The sequence below is a fragment of the Squalius cephalus genome, assembly GCF_949319135.1.
Source record: "Squalius cephalus genome assembly, chromosome: 2".
Classification (NCBI taxonomy): Eukaryota; Metazoa; Chordata; class Actinopteri; order Cypriniformes; family Leuciscidae; genus Squalius; species Squalius cephalus.
Genome location: NC_137123.1, coordinates 38,600,167 through 38,613,382, shown reverse-complemented (window position 1 = coordinate 38,613,382; position 13,216 = coordinate 38,600,167). Strand labels below are relative to the sequence as shown.

The 13,216-nt window shown below is 37.4% G+C and overlaps 2 protein-coding genes across 2 annotated transcripts in view; one reads left to right on the top strand and one right to left on the bottom strand.

The window, feature by feature from the left end:
- The window catches only part of timmdc1 (translocase of inner mitochondrial membrane domain containing 1), a 159,451-nt gene that overhangs the window by 100,419 nt on the left and 45,816 nt on the right, over positions 1-13,216 (bottom strand). The window lies entirely within an intron of this gene.
- The window catches only part of LOC307145102 (uncharacterized protein), a 590,539-nt gene that overhangs the window by 572,781 nt on the left and 4,542 nt on the right, over positions 1-13,216 (top strand). The gene's annotated exons all lie outside the window — the stretch shown is intronic.

The following is a 13,216-nucleotide window of genomic DNA, read 5'->3' as shown; positions in this document are numbered from 1 at the left end:
CCACTTGACCGTTGACCCCACTTGACCCTGTGTGTGTGACAGGCGACAGAGTCAACATGGCGGCAGCGGCAAATAACAGGAGCAAGGTGTGGGGGAGTTTTAGCAAAATTAATGATAAGATAGTGAGGTGCAAATTGTGCGGCGCAAATTGTGCGGCAAAGATTATGCGTTCCACACATCCACGTCAGGGATGCAGGCTCACCTCGACAGAAAACACCCGATGCCGTCAGCGACACAGAGCAGCATGGATGCCTTCAGAGTGCGAAAGCTGGACAGTCGCCGCGCAGAGAAGATCACTGGTTTAATGACTAGCATGGTAGCTAAAGATGTCCTGCCTGTCAGCTTTGTCGAGGGGGCAGGTTTTCGCGAATTAATGGCTTTTCTTGAGCCTGATTATCTAGTGCCATGTCGCAAAACAACGACTCTGCGTTTGGAAAAAATGTACGAGGATAAGGCTGCGTCTCTCCGTAAATTGCTCTGTGCAGCAGAACACCTGGCCATCACCACAGACGCATGGACGGCTCTTACTACAGAGTCTTACGTGACTGTTACGGCTCACTATTTTGAGGACTGGAAAATGAAAACTGCTATCCTGCAGACACGCGCCATGCCAGAGAGGCATACCGCCGAAAATCTTGCTAATGTTCTGAGAGCAGCAGCTGAGGACTGGGGCATAGCCGACAAAATTGTAGCATGCGTTCACGACAATGCTACTAATATAACTGTGGCAACCTCTCGCCACCTGTAATGGGAGTCACACCGATGCTTTGCACACACGTTGCAGCTAGCCATCAATGATGGCTTCAAACTGAACTCCATAGCCAATGTGGTCGGTGGGGCAAGTCGTCTTGTCTCGCACTTTCATCACAGCACGGTTGCGTCTGAGGCGCTCAAGAAGAAGCAGGCGATACAACTTAAGGAGCCTCACCGTCTCATCCAGTACGTAAAAACAAGATGGAACTCTATCCATGATATGTTTGAACGCCTGCTCGAGCAACGTTGGACCATAGCAGCAGTTCTGTCAGACCGAGAGGTGACCAAAGTGTCGGATGCCAGGACCCTGGATCTCACCGATGCCAACTGGCACACCATGGAAGAACTGCTGCCAGTTTTACGTGCCCTGAAGTTGGCCACAACTGCACTGTGCAGTGAAAAAGAAGTGTCGGTGTCAGTCGTTTACCCGATTACAGCTGCTCTGCTTTCCAGGTTAGTTTGTGTGTGTGTGTTTTTTTTTTTTTTTTTGTCGATTGTATGATTCTGTGTCTATATGGGGAGAATTATTCTATTAAAATATAATTGCCTTCCTTGTCAGGCACCTGCAGCGGGACGAGGGGGAGTCTCCAAAAGTCTCAGAATTTAAGAGAAGAGTGTCAGAGTCTCTCACCTCTCGAATGGAACCTGAAAATACCGGCACCGCACAGAAGGCAGCCATCGTCGCATCCTTTTTGGATCCGCGTCACAAACACCTAAAGTTCACGACCAACGAGGTTAAGGAAGCTGTGCACGAAAAGGTTAGAGATCTGTTGTCCGGGCTCCGTGTGGTCTCAGGTGACGAGTCCGGGCCCGCAAAAAGGGCAAAACCGGTGGATGCAATGGTTTCATTCTTCGGAGAGGACTATTTCATGGGGGACACGGTCACATCTGACCATTCTGAAATAGAACGTTACACAAACGAAGAAGGAATATCATCCAGTCAGGATCCTGCGCTCTGGTGGTCTCTCAATGAGTACAGATTCAAAAACCTGAGCCATCTAGCGAAAGCCTACCTCTGCATCCCCGCCACATCTGTGCCAGCGGAAAGAGTGTTTTCAGCCACGGGACTGGTCGTGAGTAGACTCCGCAGTCGCCTTCTACCCAAACATGTGGATATGCTTCTGTTCTTTAACAAAAATTAGGCCTAAATGGTAAGATACCTATTGGTATATTTTATTTTCACTGCTGATTTGTTATGTTGAGTTGATGGTATTATGCTGCCTCCTTTTCTGTGGTTTAAAAAAAAATGGGCACGCTGTTTTCAATTTTAATTGTTGCTTATTTTCACGTTTGATAAGCATGTTAATGTTATATAATGATTAGGGCTGTCAAAGTTAGCGCGTTAATAACGCGTTAACGCAAAATCATATTAACGGCACTAATTTTTTTAACGCGCGATTAACGCAGCGCGTATTTTCTGTTTGACCCGTGGCCCAACCCCTAGTTGGAGAAATGGAGATACACAGTGTTGCCAACTTAGCGACATTGCAGACCCCTTTAGCGATTTTTTCCCGTCAACAAAGCGCCCAAACCTTATTTAGTTTCTGAGAATCTAACGTTACCGGTACCGCCGGTACTGCTCTCTCAGCACGCGCGCGCACCTCTCTCTCGCTCGCTCGCTCTCTCTCTCTCTCTCTCTCTCTGCGTCTCCCGCGGAGGAGCAGCGCTTTAATTCAGTTAAGCACAGATATTATGTTGCTTCTCTAATTTTACAAGTATAGCCGAAATCAGAGCACGGATATTGTCTATATTTATCTTATGTGTATTTGATTTCATCAGACGACGGCTCGATTATCAGAATTTTTGTGCAGATTAACTTAACATCTTGGAAGGGAGAGCTGGTTATGTCTTAATGGGTCGCGTTTCAGTCACCATTTCAAATTCATTCCGTTGTTTGACAACAGAAACAGTAAAATATACCAAATGAAAACAGTTTTATTGAGAATTTAGCTTCATCAAAATGGGCACAGAGAGAGACAAACTACAATGTAATAATAAATAATAAATTTAAATTTAGCATTTTCAGAAGAGCTGCCCTGTCATGCAAAAATCTAAACATGTTTGTGTTAGTAAATTGCTCAGTGCAAAGAAAGAGAAGTAATGGTAACCTGGTATTTCTTTGTTCTTTCTACATGTGTCTAATAGACATGAACAAGTTCTTTGAAAAAAACATCTATGACCTTTGAAACATGTCTCGTCCTTATGCTCTATATTGACTATGGTTTCAATAATAAACATACATTTGCATAAATCATCTATATTTATCCATGCTCACGTTGATTAGAGTATTACAAACTTGAAAAGTATTAATTTAAGGTACATTTAGAACAAATAAAAAAATGTGCGATTAAATGCGATTAATCGCGAGTTAACTCATGACAATCATGCGATTAATCGCGATTAAAAATTTTAATCGATTGACAGCCCTAATAATGATAATATAGAGTGTTATTTTTTTCATTCGGAAAACTATCTTGTTTAGGCTACATGCACAGAGCAAATTAACTAATGGACAGGCCGTTTTATTTCTGTAAATTCCGAACGGCAAAAAGTAGCCTACGTCTTATGTGTTTGTAAGGCTGTTGAATAAACATTTTAAATTAGCCTACTCTCTCTCTCGTTTTTATTATTACCGCTTCAATGGTCAAAATTTGACACTAGAGCCATGTTTTTGAGACTAGAATAAACTAGTACAACAATGTAGAACATTTTCCACCCTCCGCATTGCTGCTGCTCTTTAAAAAAAAAAAGAAAAAAAAAGGCCGACAATCCGACAAAAAGTCGACACATGGGCCTCGACAGTCGATTTCCCAAATCCCGTGTCGTTCCCATCCCTAATATATATATATACATACATACATATATATATATATATATATATATATATATATATATATATATATATATATATATATATATATATATATATATATATAAACAGGGTTCCAGACTGCGACCAAAATGGTCGCATATGCGACCATTTTTTGAGAATGTGCGAGTTAAAATTTTATGTGGTCGCATTTGTGCGAGTGCATGGTCATGTACTAATCAGTTAAATTCACGCATGCGCAAAAGAACGGCGTTGCATTACTTATGTTCAAAATCACTACGGTACGCCTATAATAAGTGTTTATATTCTGACTATTTTATCCCGGCTGCGGAGCTCATTGCCTGCGTGACTCGCAATAGACATTAACGGAAAGAAGTAGCTCCGGCTACAATGTTCTTGCGCAAGACACTTGCAGTTTATTTATTAACGAACGTACAGGAATTCAGGAATTACAAGCCAACGCGCCAGCATCCTCAGACACAACTGATGACGAGCGCTCTCGAGAGCACAGGTGCGGACAGGGAGGAACCAAGTGAGCAAATGAATATGACAAATACATATTATGTTTATTATGTTTGATTATACAGGGTATATGCAGGAATCTTGAAGTTAATTTTAATACCTTTTCAAGACTTTTTCAAGACCTTCTCAATATTTTTTAATACCTCACCGCCACTTCAAGCTGTAACCATTTACATCAGTGATACTTTTAACTTAACAGTTTTAGTTTGTGATAAAGACTATACGCACTACGTAATACGCACTGGGACCGCCAGAGCGTACATTGCAGGGCTCGCAAAATTTCAAAATCGCTGGTGGTAGCCCTTCGGGCAGGCACTCTCCAGATTTTGGTAGCCCGAAATGAATTTTACTAGCCCATATAAAAATACTACATTTTTAATGTAGAATATTGGTTAGGAGTCAACACAATGAAAAAAAAAACTTTTTCAAAACACAAATATCAACAAATATGCATCTGATTCTAACTGAACTGAAATTTGTGTGACCAGTATGGAACATGAATCAGTCTGTGTCGGTGGCTGAGCCCCCAATGAGGGTATGATAAAAAAAGAATTAAAAAAAAGTAACTCTTTAGTTTAGGGTTTAATGCTCACTATTAACTTGTTTCATTAACATGCAGATGGCAGGGTTTTTTCATCACTGAGGTCCTGAATGTGAGATATGCTAGTTAGGGGGGTTCGGGGCACCCCTGAGAAAATTTTGATTTCTCTGATCTACATATGTGCATTTTAAGATGTTTTGAAGGCCAAAAAAACTGGATAACAATAGCTTTAAAACCATATAAGTGGGCAGCTGATTATTTTTCTCTCCTCATCAGCATCACACTAGCTAGGTAGTTTATTGAATTCATTCACAATATGTACACATTCATTATTGATCTTATTCCTAATACAGGGCCGTAGACAGGGCTTTATAATCAAAGAGGTCCAACATTTAAGGTTATTAGGGGGTTTAAATTTTTTATTTCTCTGATATGTCCATTTCAAGACGTTTGAAGGCCAAAAAAGAAATAGCTTTAAAACCATGTCAGCAGGCAGTAGATGATACCTGCTCTCACTTCTTATCCATCACTCTTTCTTTTTCTCTCAGTCTCCTCATCTTGCCATCTCTTCTCCCTACCTAAAGCTGAACTTTTTTAATTTACTGAAGGCTACAAATTGTATATTAATTCTCAACATGTACACATTCATTATTAATATTGTGCCTATGATGAAAACGGCTTTGTTAATGCTAATGTCCCCTCACAATGACAGTAAACTAATTATTAGTCACATTACATAGGCCTATTTTCAGTTCCAAATGGCGAAATTCGACAAAAGTATATTCATTTGCCTGATTATTTTTGTCATTTGTTTCACATTTATGACCTAAAAAAGCTGTCAAATATGAAATGTTTAGTTTAGCTACTTACATCTTATCTCGCACTTGACCGTAAACTGAAGCGTCGAGTCGCTCTGCTCAAATTCGCGCTCAGCAGCTTCTTGTGAAATTAAAGCCCGCCTACTTTGATTTGATTGGTCATTCTGACATTGACGAGCACCGCAGACCAATGAGACTCAGATAAACACACACACACACACCCACCCACCCTGTCCTCTCTGTTTCTGACGTGCTCGGCGCCGCTTCGGATTGAAGATGAAGAACGCGCTGAATCTGATTATAACAAGACTGAAGCGAACACTACTTCAGATAGCCCGTCGGGCAGGCTGGTTATGCATTTTGGTAGCCCGACTGGAAAACACAATAGCCCCGGGACGTCGGGCAGGCGATTTTGCGAGCCCTGCATTGTGCTTTTGAACTTCCGCCCGCCTGCCCGCCTGCCCGCCTGCCCGCTCTGGTGCTCTCAGAGGCAATTTATGTACCTGTTCGTTTTTTTTTTTTTTTTTAAATACTAAATTCACACACTTTTACGATGTTTTTGGGATTCAAACTGTTGGACAGCTAATTCAGAAAAAATACTTTCAAAATTTAAGACTTTATAAAGCCGTGATAAGACTTTTTAATACTTTTTAAGGGTCTTAATTTTCCCAAAATTGATTTATCACCTTTTAATACTTTTCAAGACCCCGCGGATACCCTGTTATACAAAAATTAGGGCTGTCAAAATTACCACGTTAACGCATGCGATTAATTTTTTCAGTTAAACGCGTTTAAAATATTTAACGCAATAATGCAGCATCAGATTTTTTCTTTCATCCATTGGCTGCTCTATAGTATTTTATCACGCTATCATTCATTCAAGTGCTAAGAAACAATTCAAGCGCGATAAAACGCAAAAATAAGAACTTAAATCTGTACTGGCGGCGCGCTGTCTGTAAATCTCCTCTCTGTGTGATACACACAACACACACACACACACACACACACACAGGACTCATGCGCACAGAATGCCGCTTCAGACAGCGCGCAGCTGCATTGAGTTCTCTTTCACGCTTGAACGGGCAAAAACACACAAAAGTATGCCAAAATGTTCACTTTGTCGAGTATCCTTGTAAGCACAGTATTAAATTAGTTAAAAAAGTGTTAAATGAACGCAAAGAGTTGTGACAACATCGGATGCATGCTTGTCAGATCCAGATCCCCATTGTATGCATCAGATCTTAAAGCGACAGTAGCCTAATAAACCCGCTTCTGTGATACATTAATGTAAAAAAATCAAATCAAAGAAAAAAGTCAGAAAATTACAGTGAAGACTGAGAGGTGTTTGATAACTTTATTCAATTTATGTATATTTCCTACCTAATAGATCAAATATTTAAAATATACTTTATGTTGTTTCTACATTAATTTGGAGATTAAATGTGTAATTATTACAATATAAAAATATATTAAAAACTTTAATGTTAAAGGGGGGGTGAAATGCTCATTTTCACTCAATCTCCTGTTAATCTTGAGTACCTATAGAGTAATATTGCATCCTTCATATCTCCAAAAAGTCTTTTGTTTTATTACATTTTTAACAGAAAGATAGGCTGTACCGAGTCTTTCCGGAAAAAACCGAGCGGCTGGGGGCGGGCCCTGTGGGCGAAGCTTAGCTGTGCTAACGCGCCAAGCTAGTGACAACACACAGAGACATTTGTTCAACAAACAGTTTTACTCACCGTCCGGTTCCAACGCACGACCGCGAACCTTTATCATTGTGACTGCTCGATCCTTAAGCATTAGACGATCTGCAAATCCGTCGATATGGGCTTTGTTTATAAAACAATCATCGTCGAAATGCAGGGAACAACAGTCTTACACAACTCCGTTTATGCTCAGAAAAACAAACTCCATCCACTGGTGCCTTAACGCCGGGTTCTTTGGGAATCTGTGCAGGGTTGTCTTGCCCTGGCAACCAAAAACACACTTCTTTGGTGACATTGACTTCCCAAAAGCCGGGCAGGGCGCTTTGATGGCGAACTGCTTTCACTCTCTTGCTCTAGTCTACGAGTGCGCGCGCGGCCGCGATCTTACCGGAGAAGTGCCCTTAGGACCCATATAAGGAAATTACGCCCTATCTAACGTAAGACAGAGCCATACTCGAAAAAAACTTTCCGAAACTTGTGACAACCCGGAAGGAGTATTTTTGGAACAAAAATACTCCAAACGTACAACTTAGTTTTTGAAACTTTGTCCATGTTTAGCATGGGAATCCAACTCTTTACCAGTGTAAAAAACTCAGTATGCATGAAATAGCATTTCACCCCCCCTTTAAGTGTGATTAATCGTGAATAGGCTAGTTAATTGTTTTAATCGATTGACAGTACTAAATAAAATACAATCAAACATTAAAAAACATACGTTGTGTTTTTTTGATAGTTATTTTTAATGGTTTTCATTTAAAAGATTAAAACATTTTGCCAACATGAGGTATTGTGTCACTGTCAGTCTTTTTACATCAGTGTAAAACTAGGGTACGCAGATTAAGACAACTATTCATTCGATTTATTCCATGTTGTAAAAAAACAAAACAATTTGGTGCGACCAAATCATGTGCTGGTGCGACCAACTGAGAAAGTTGGTAGCACCAGTGCAACCAGTGGAAAAGTTAGTCTGGAGCCCTGTAAAATGTCTAGTATTTAGACAGTAGGCCTAGGCTATCACATATTTTACCGGAGGCTGAAATATATTTAGACTAAATCACATTACACTTAAGCAGATATTCGCAAATAAGCTACATTAAACATAAGGCAGTATTTTAGCATGATAATCAGTGTTATAAGCTAATCAAAACTGAGTGAAATATATTTAATAAACAAATATGTTTAGAGAGTAATAGCCTATCACATTGAAAAAGTTTACACTTGAGCAAACGAATGTTAGGGATATTGTAAGGCAATCTTTCCTGTAAGATGTCAAAAGCTAGCCAAAACTAAGCAAAATTAGTCTGAAAATTCATATGAGTTCTATATTATCAGAAAAATAATTATGTAACAGTAAAACTTACTCCGAAATTTTGTCCACGGCGGGATCAATTCGCTCTTGAAAATTCTGCTGTTCATTGTCTGAGTTACAATCTTCCTCTGAGGAAAAGGTGAATTCTTCCTCGCTGTCCAGAATCATCTGAAGGGCGTCTTTACCGGAGAAACGAGCCATCCTCTCTAAACGCGATGAACTATCAGTGAATCTGATCTGATGAAACTTTGTGTTTTCAAGGCATTGATCGGGGGGCGGGGGCGAAGCATAGATTACCTAAACTATTTACCATGTGAATAGCGCCGGGGGCGGGGCGGCCTCAGCTTATTAGAGATAATGAAGGGAGAAGGAAAAAATGGTACCTCTCCTTGCTTTTAAAGGGACTACATAAGCTGAGAATATTTGTTTTTTATATAAATTACTTCATTTAAAGCTTCATAAAGACATATCTCACGTGTCTGTGTGAGAAGTATTCGCTGAGTTATGGTTCATTTTCGGACGCGTTTCAGAATGGACTTAACTGACAGAGAGAAGGCAGAACTCGCTTCGTGTTTATTTTTCTTTATTTGACGAAAAGCACAACACTTTGTTTTTATTGTGAGTATACACAAAAATAATACACATTTAACAGAATCGATTGATGTATGAAACTCCTATGGAAAATCAAAGTCAACAGAGTATTTATGAGTTTCTTTTACACTGATAAAAAAAAAAGCAAGCTGGTATCGCCGGCGATACCGCCGACCCCAGGGGGTTAACCCTCAGAGGTCGGAGATCACGCCGGCGTGATCTGCTCGCTTTTTTCCTTATGAGTTGAATTGAGACCCAAAATACTCTTTTGACTTTGATTTTACAAAACAAGTTTCATACATCAATCGATTCTGTTAAATGTGTATTATTTTTGTGTATACTCACAATAAAAACATAGTGTTGTGCTTTTCGACAAATAAAGAAAAATAAACACGAAGCGAGTTCTGCCTTCTTTCTGTCCGTGTAGTCCATTCTGAAACGCGTCCGAAAATGAATCATAACTCAGCGAATACTTCTCACACAGGCACGTGAGATATGTCTTTATGAAGCTTTAAATCTCCTCTTTTAAATGAAGTAATTTATATAAAAAACAAATGTTTTCAACTCATGTAATCCATTTGAAAGCAAGGAGAGGTACCGTTTTTCCTTCTGCTTCATTATCTCTATAATGTGCTGAGGCCGCCCCGCCCCCGGCGCGATTCACATGTAAATAGTTAGGTGATCTAGTATGCATCGCATACGCCCCCCGATCAATGCCATACAAAGTTTCTTCATCAGACTTACTGATAGTTCATCGCGTTTTGAGTATGAAACGCTTCTCCGGTAATAAAGATGCCCTTCAGATGATTCTGGACAGCGAGGAAGAATGCACCTTTTCCTCAGAGGACGAACGGCAGCATATTGAAGAGCGAATTCCGCCGAGAACACAATTTCGGAGTAAGTTTTACTTAAAAGTCTTTTGTCTTTTATTTTTCGTGTTCGCATGTATGAGGAAAAAACAATATTACGTGACAGTTCTCCATTATGGACGCGAGCGCTCTAAAAAAATCACTAAAAGACTTTCAATCTTTCACAGAGACCTCAAAACAGAAAGTACAAATCCTTTCTTTAAAACGAATTTCGTTTTGTATCAATTGTATCTTACTTTTAATAATTTTTTCATTAACAAATTTCATGGATTTAAACTGCAAATTAACATTTATATTTCTTATAATAAAAATGAAAGACCTATGTTACAGACATATGAAAGACAACATTTCGTTGATTAGTTTTGGATAGATTATACATTTTTAATGTAAAATATCTGCCACCTCAAATAAGCTTTTGTTTGCCAATATTTGCTTATGTTAAATATAATATGTTTTGTCAAAAATAAAGTTATCAAATAATCAATCAAATCCTTAACTTTGAAATATGTATGATAAAATGTATACTTTAGTTTTTACAAAGAAAGATTACACTTGAATTGTTGTTGTAATTGTAACCTTTTTAATAAAAAAATATATTTACAAGGTAGATGTAAACAAACTATTAAAAGGTAAATATAAGCCTTTTCTTTAAATAACTTTTATTGTGTTTTATTATTGACAAATTTGGGGAGAGCATAAATATTCCAAAACTGAAAATACAGTATGAGAATTAACTTCACAATTACTAGTTTTCCTTGGATATAGGCCAAATTGCAAGCACAATATGAGGAAAAATACAAAATAATTGAGATGCTTCCAACTGTTGCTCTTGCATTCTTGTGGCTCAGTGACTCACCTGAATGAATGGCTAATTAAGTATGCGGGCCCCATTGTCTCCTCAGGTGTGAACCACTACATATGCATGACCGTAGACGCCCACTCCGCATATGGCCTTTCCAAACAGAAAGTGCTTTGCAAAATTCAAATCAATGTATTGTGTTATGTGAATGATAAGGCAGGGTGATTTTCACTTTATTTTGAAGAAAAAACACTAGGCGATGACATCCATTAGACAAAAGTCTTATTGGCACATATTTAGAATGTGTTTTATGGCCTTATTTCAGAAACTTTAGTTTTTAGTTTTTTCAATAACCACGCATAAACATTATTCTCTCAAAAATGCAGACATGTACATTCTTGTTGCTCACATTTCATGGTAGTCCTGTTTGTGCTAAATAGTGTGTAAATTTATTTTTGCCATTAATATGTTTATAAGCAACTGAAAAAAGCAAAAATGTCAGGGCATGTCAGAACATCTCAAGGACCCCAAAAACACCTTAGACCCCAGAGGGTTAACTAATCTTTCTTTCTTTCTAACCAATCTATCTTTCTTTCTTTCTTTCTTTCTTTCTAACTAATCTTTCTTTCTAACTATTCTTTCTTTTTAACTAATATTTCTCTTTCTTTCTAACTAATCTTTCTTTCTAACTAATCTTTCTTTCTTTCTAACTAATCTTTCTTTCTTACTAATCTTTCTTTTTTTCAAACTAATCTTTCTTTTTTTCCTAACTAATCTTTCTTTCTAACTAATCTTTCTTTCATTCTTTTTTCAAACTAATCTTTCTCTATAACTAACTATCTTTCTTCTTCAAACTAATCTTTCTCTATAACTAACTATCTTTCTTCTTCAAACTAATCTTTCTTTCAAACTAATCTTACTTTCTGACAAACTAATCTTTCTTTCTTTTTTTCTTTTTAACTAATCTTTCTTTCTAACCAATCTATCTTTCTTTCTTTCTTTCTAACTAATCTTTCTTTCTAAATATTGTTTCTTTTTTACAAACTAATATTTCTATCTTTCTTTCTAACTAATCTTTCTTTCTTTTTTACAAACTAATATTTTTCTTTCTTTCTAACTAATCTTTCTTTTTTCAAACTAATCTTTCTTTCTTTCTAACTAATCTTTCTTTCATTCTTTTTTCAAACTAATCTTTCTTTCTAACTAACTAATCTTTCTTTCATTTTTTCAAACTAATCTTTCTAACTAACTAATCTTTCTTTTTTCAATCTAATCTTTCTTTCTGTCTAACTAATATTTCTTTCTTTTTTCAAACTAATATTTCTTTCTTTTTTTCTTTCTTTCTTTTTTTCTTTCTTTCTTTTTTTCTTTCTTTCTAACTAAACTTTCTTTCTTTCTAACCAATCTTTTTTTTCTTTCTTTCATTATTTCATTCTCTCTTTCTTTCTTTCTTTCTTTCTTTCAACTAATCTTTATTTCTTTCTTCCTAATATTTCTTTACTAGAAACATGGTAAATCATGTTAAACCATGCTAGAACAGTTTAAAACTTTTTCAAACTTTCTGGCTAGGCTTTTTCAAGCCAACTTAAAGTTTGTCTACAAACTTTACCATCTAGTTTCCTATTATCACTGTAAATCTGCTTTGAAACAATCCATATTGTAAAAAGCGCTATATAAATGAAGGTGACTTGACTTGACTAGTGAGGTAAAAACTTAGCCTAATTATTTGTGTATCTGACTCAAAGTATTCCATTTATTATGTCTGTTGTGATGTTAAACAACGCATTAAAAATGGAAGAGTATTTCTACATGTCAGCGGGAAATTTACTGACACATTATCCTCTCAAGCGTGTGTGTGTGTGTGTATCAATTAAATTTTAAATTTGTGTATCAATAAAATTTACACATGTAATTAAACTATTACATTTTGAAATATAAAACAATAATAAACAAGGCTCAATAATGCTTTTGATTTTCACAGATGACTGCTTTTTGCTGTGTTCGGACCTAAAGACTTTTATTAGGCCAATATAATTTTAGTGATATTGTTATTAATTTGTAAATGCATTGTTTTTAGTGTCATTAAAAGTTTTGTTAATGTGCTATGGAAACAAAACATGCTGACGAACAACGATGCTATAGCCTACTCATCTTGACAAACAACAACTGTGTAACAGGCTATGTTTGATTCTGTTATGATGCATTCATTCTGGATGTACTGGCACTCGTAGATAGCCATAGATAGACATAGATAGGCATGGGTCATGCACACTTTTTTACTGGAGTGTCGTGGGTTTTTGGGCTAGTACACACGTGTTGCACTTAAAGTGGATCAGAGTTCAGACGGTTATCGTTTATTGTTTTCTTATTGCTGAGTGTTTAATCGAACACTGCACAAACACTCGGTCACAACTGTATGATGCGTCTCTTTTATAACAAGCACTCTTGACAATTTGTGGATAGATCACCTTGCAA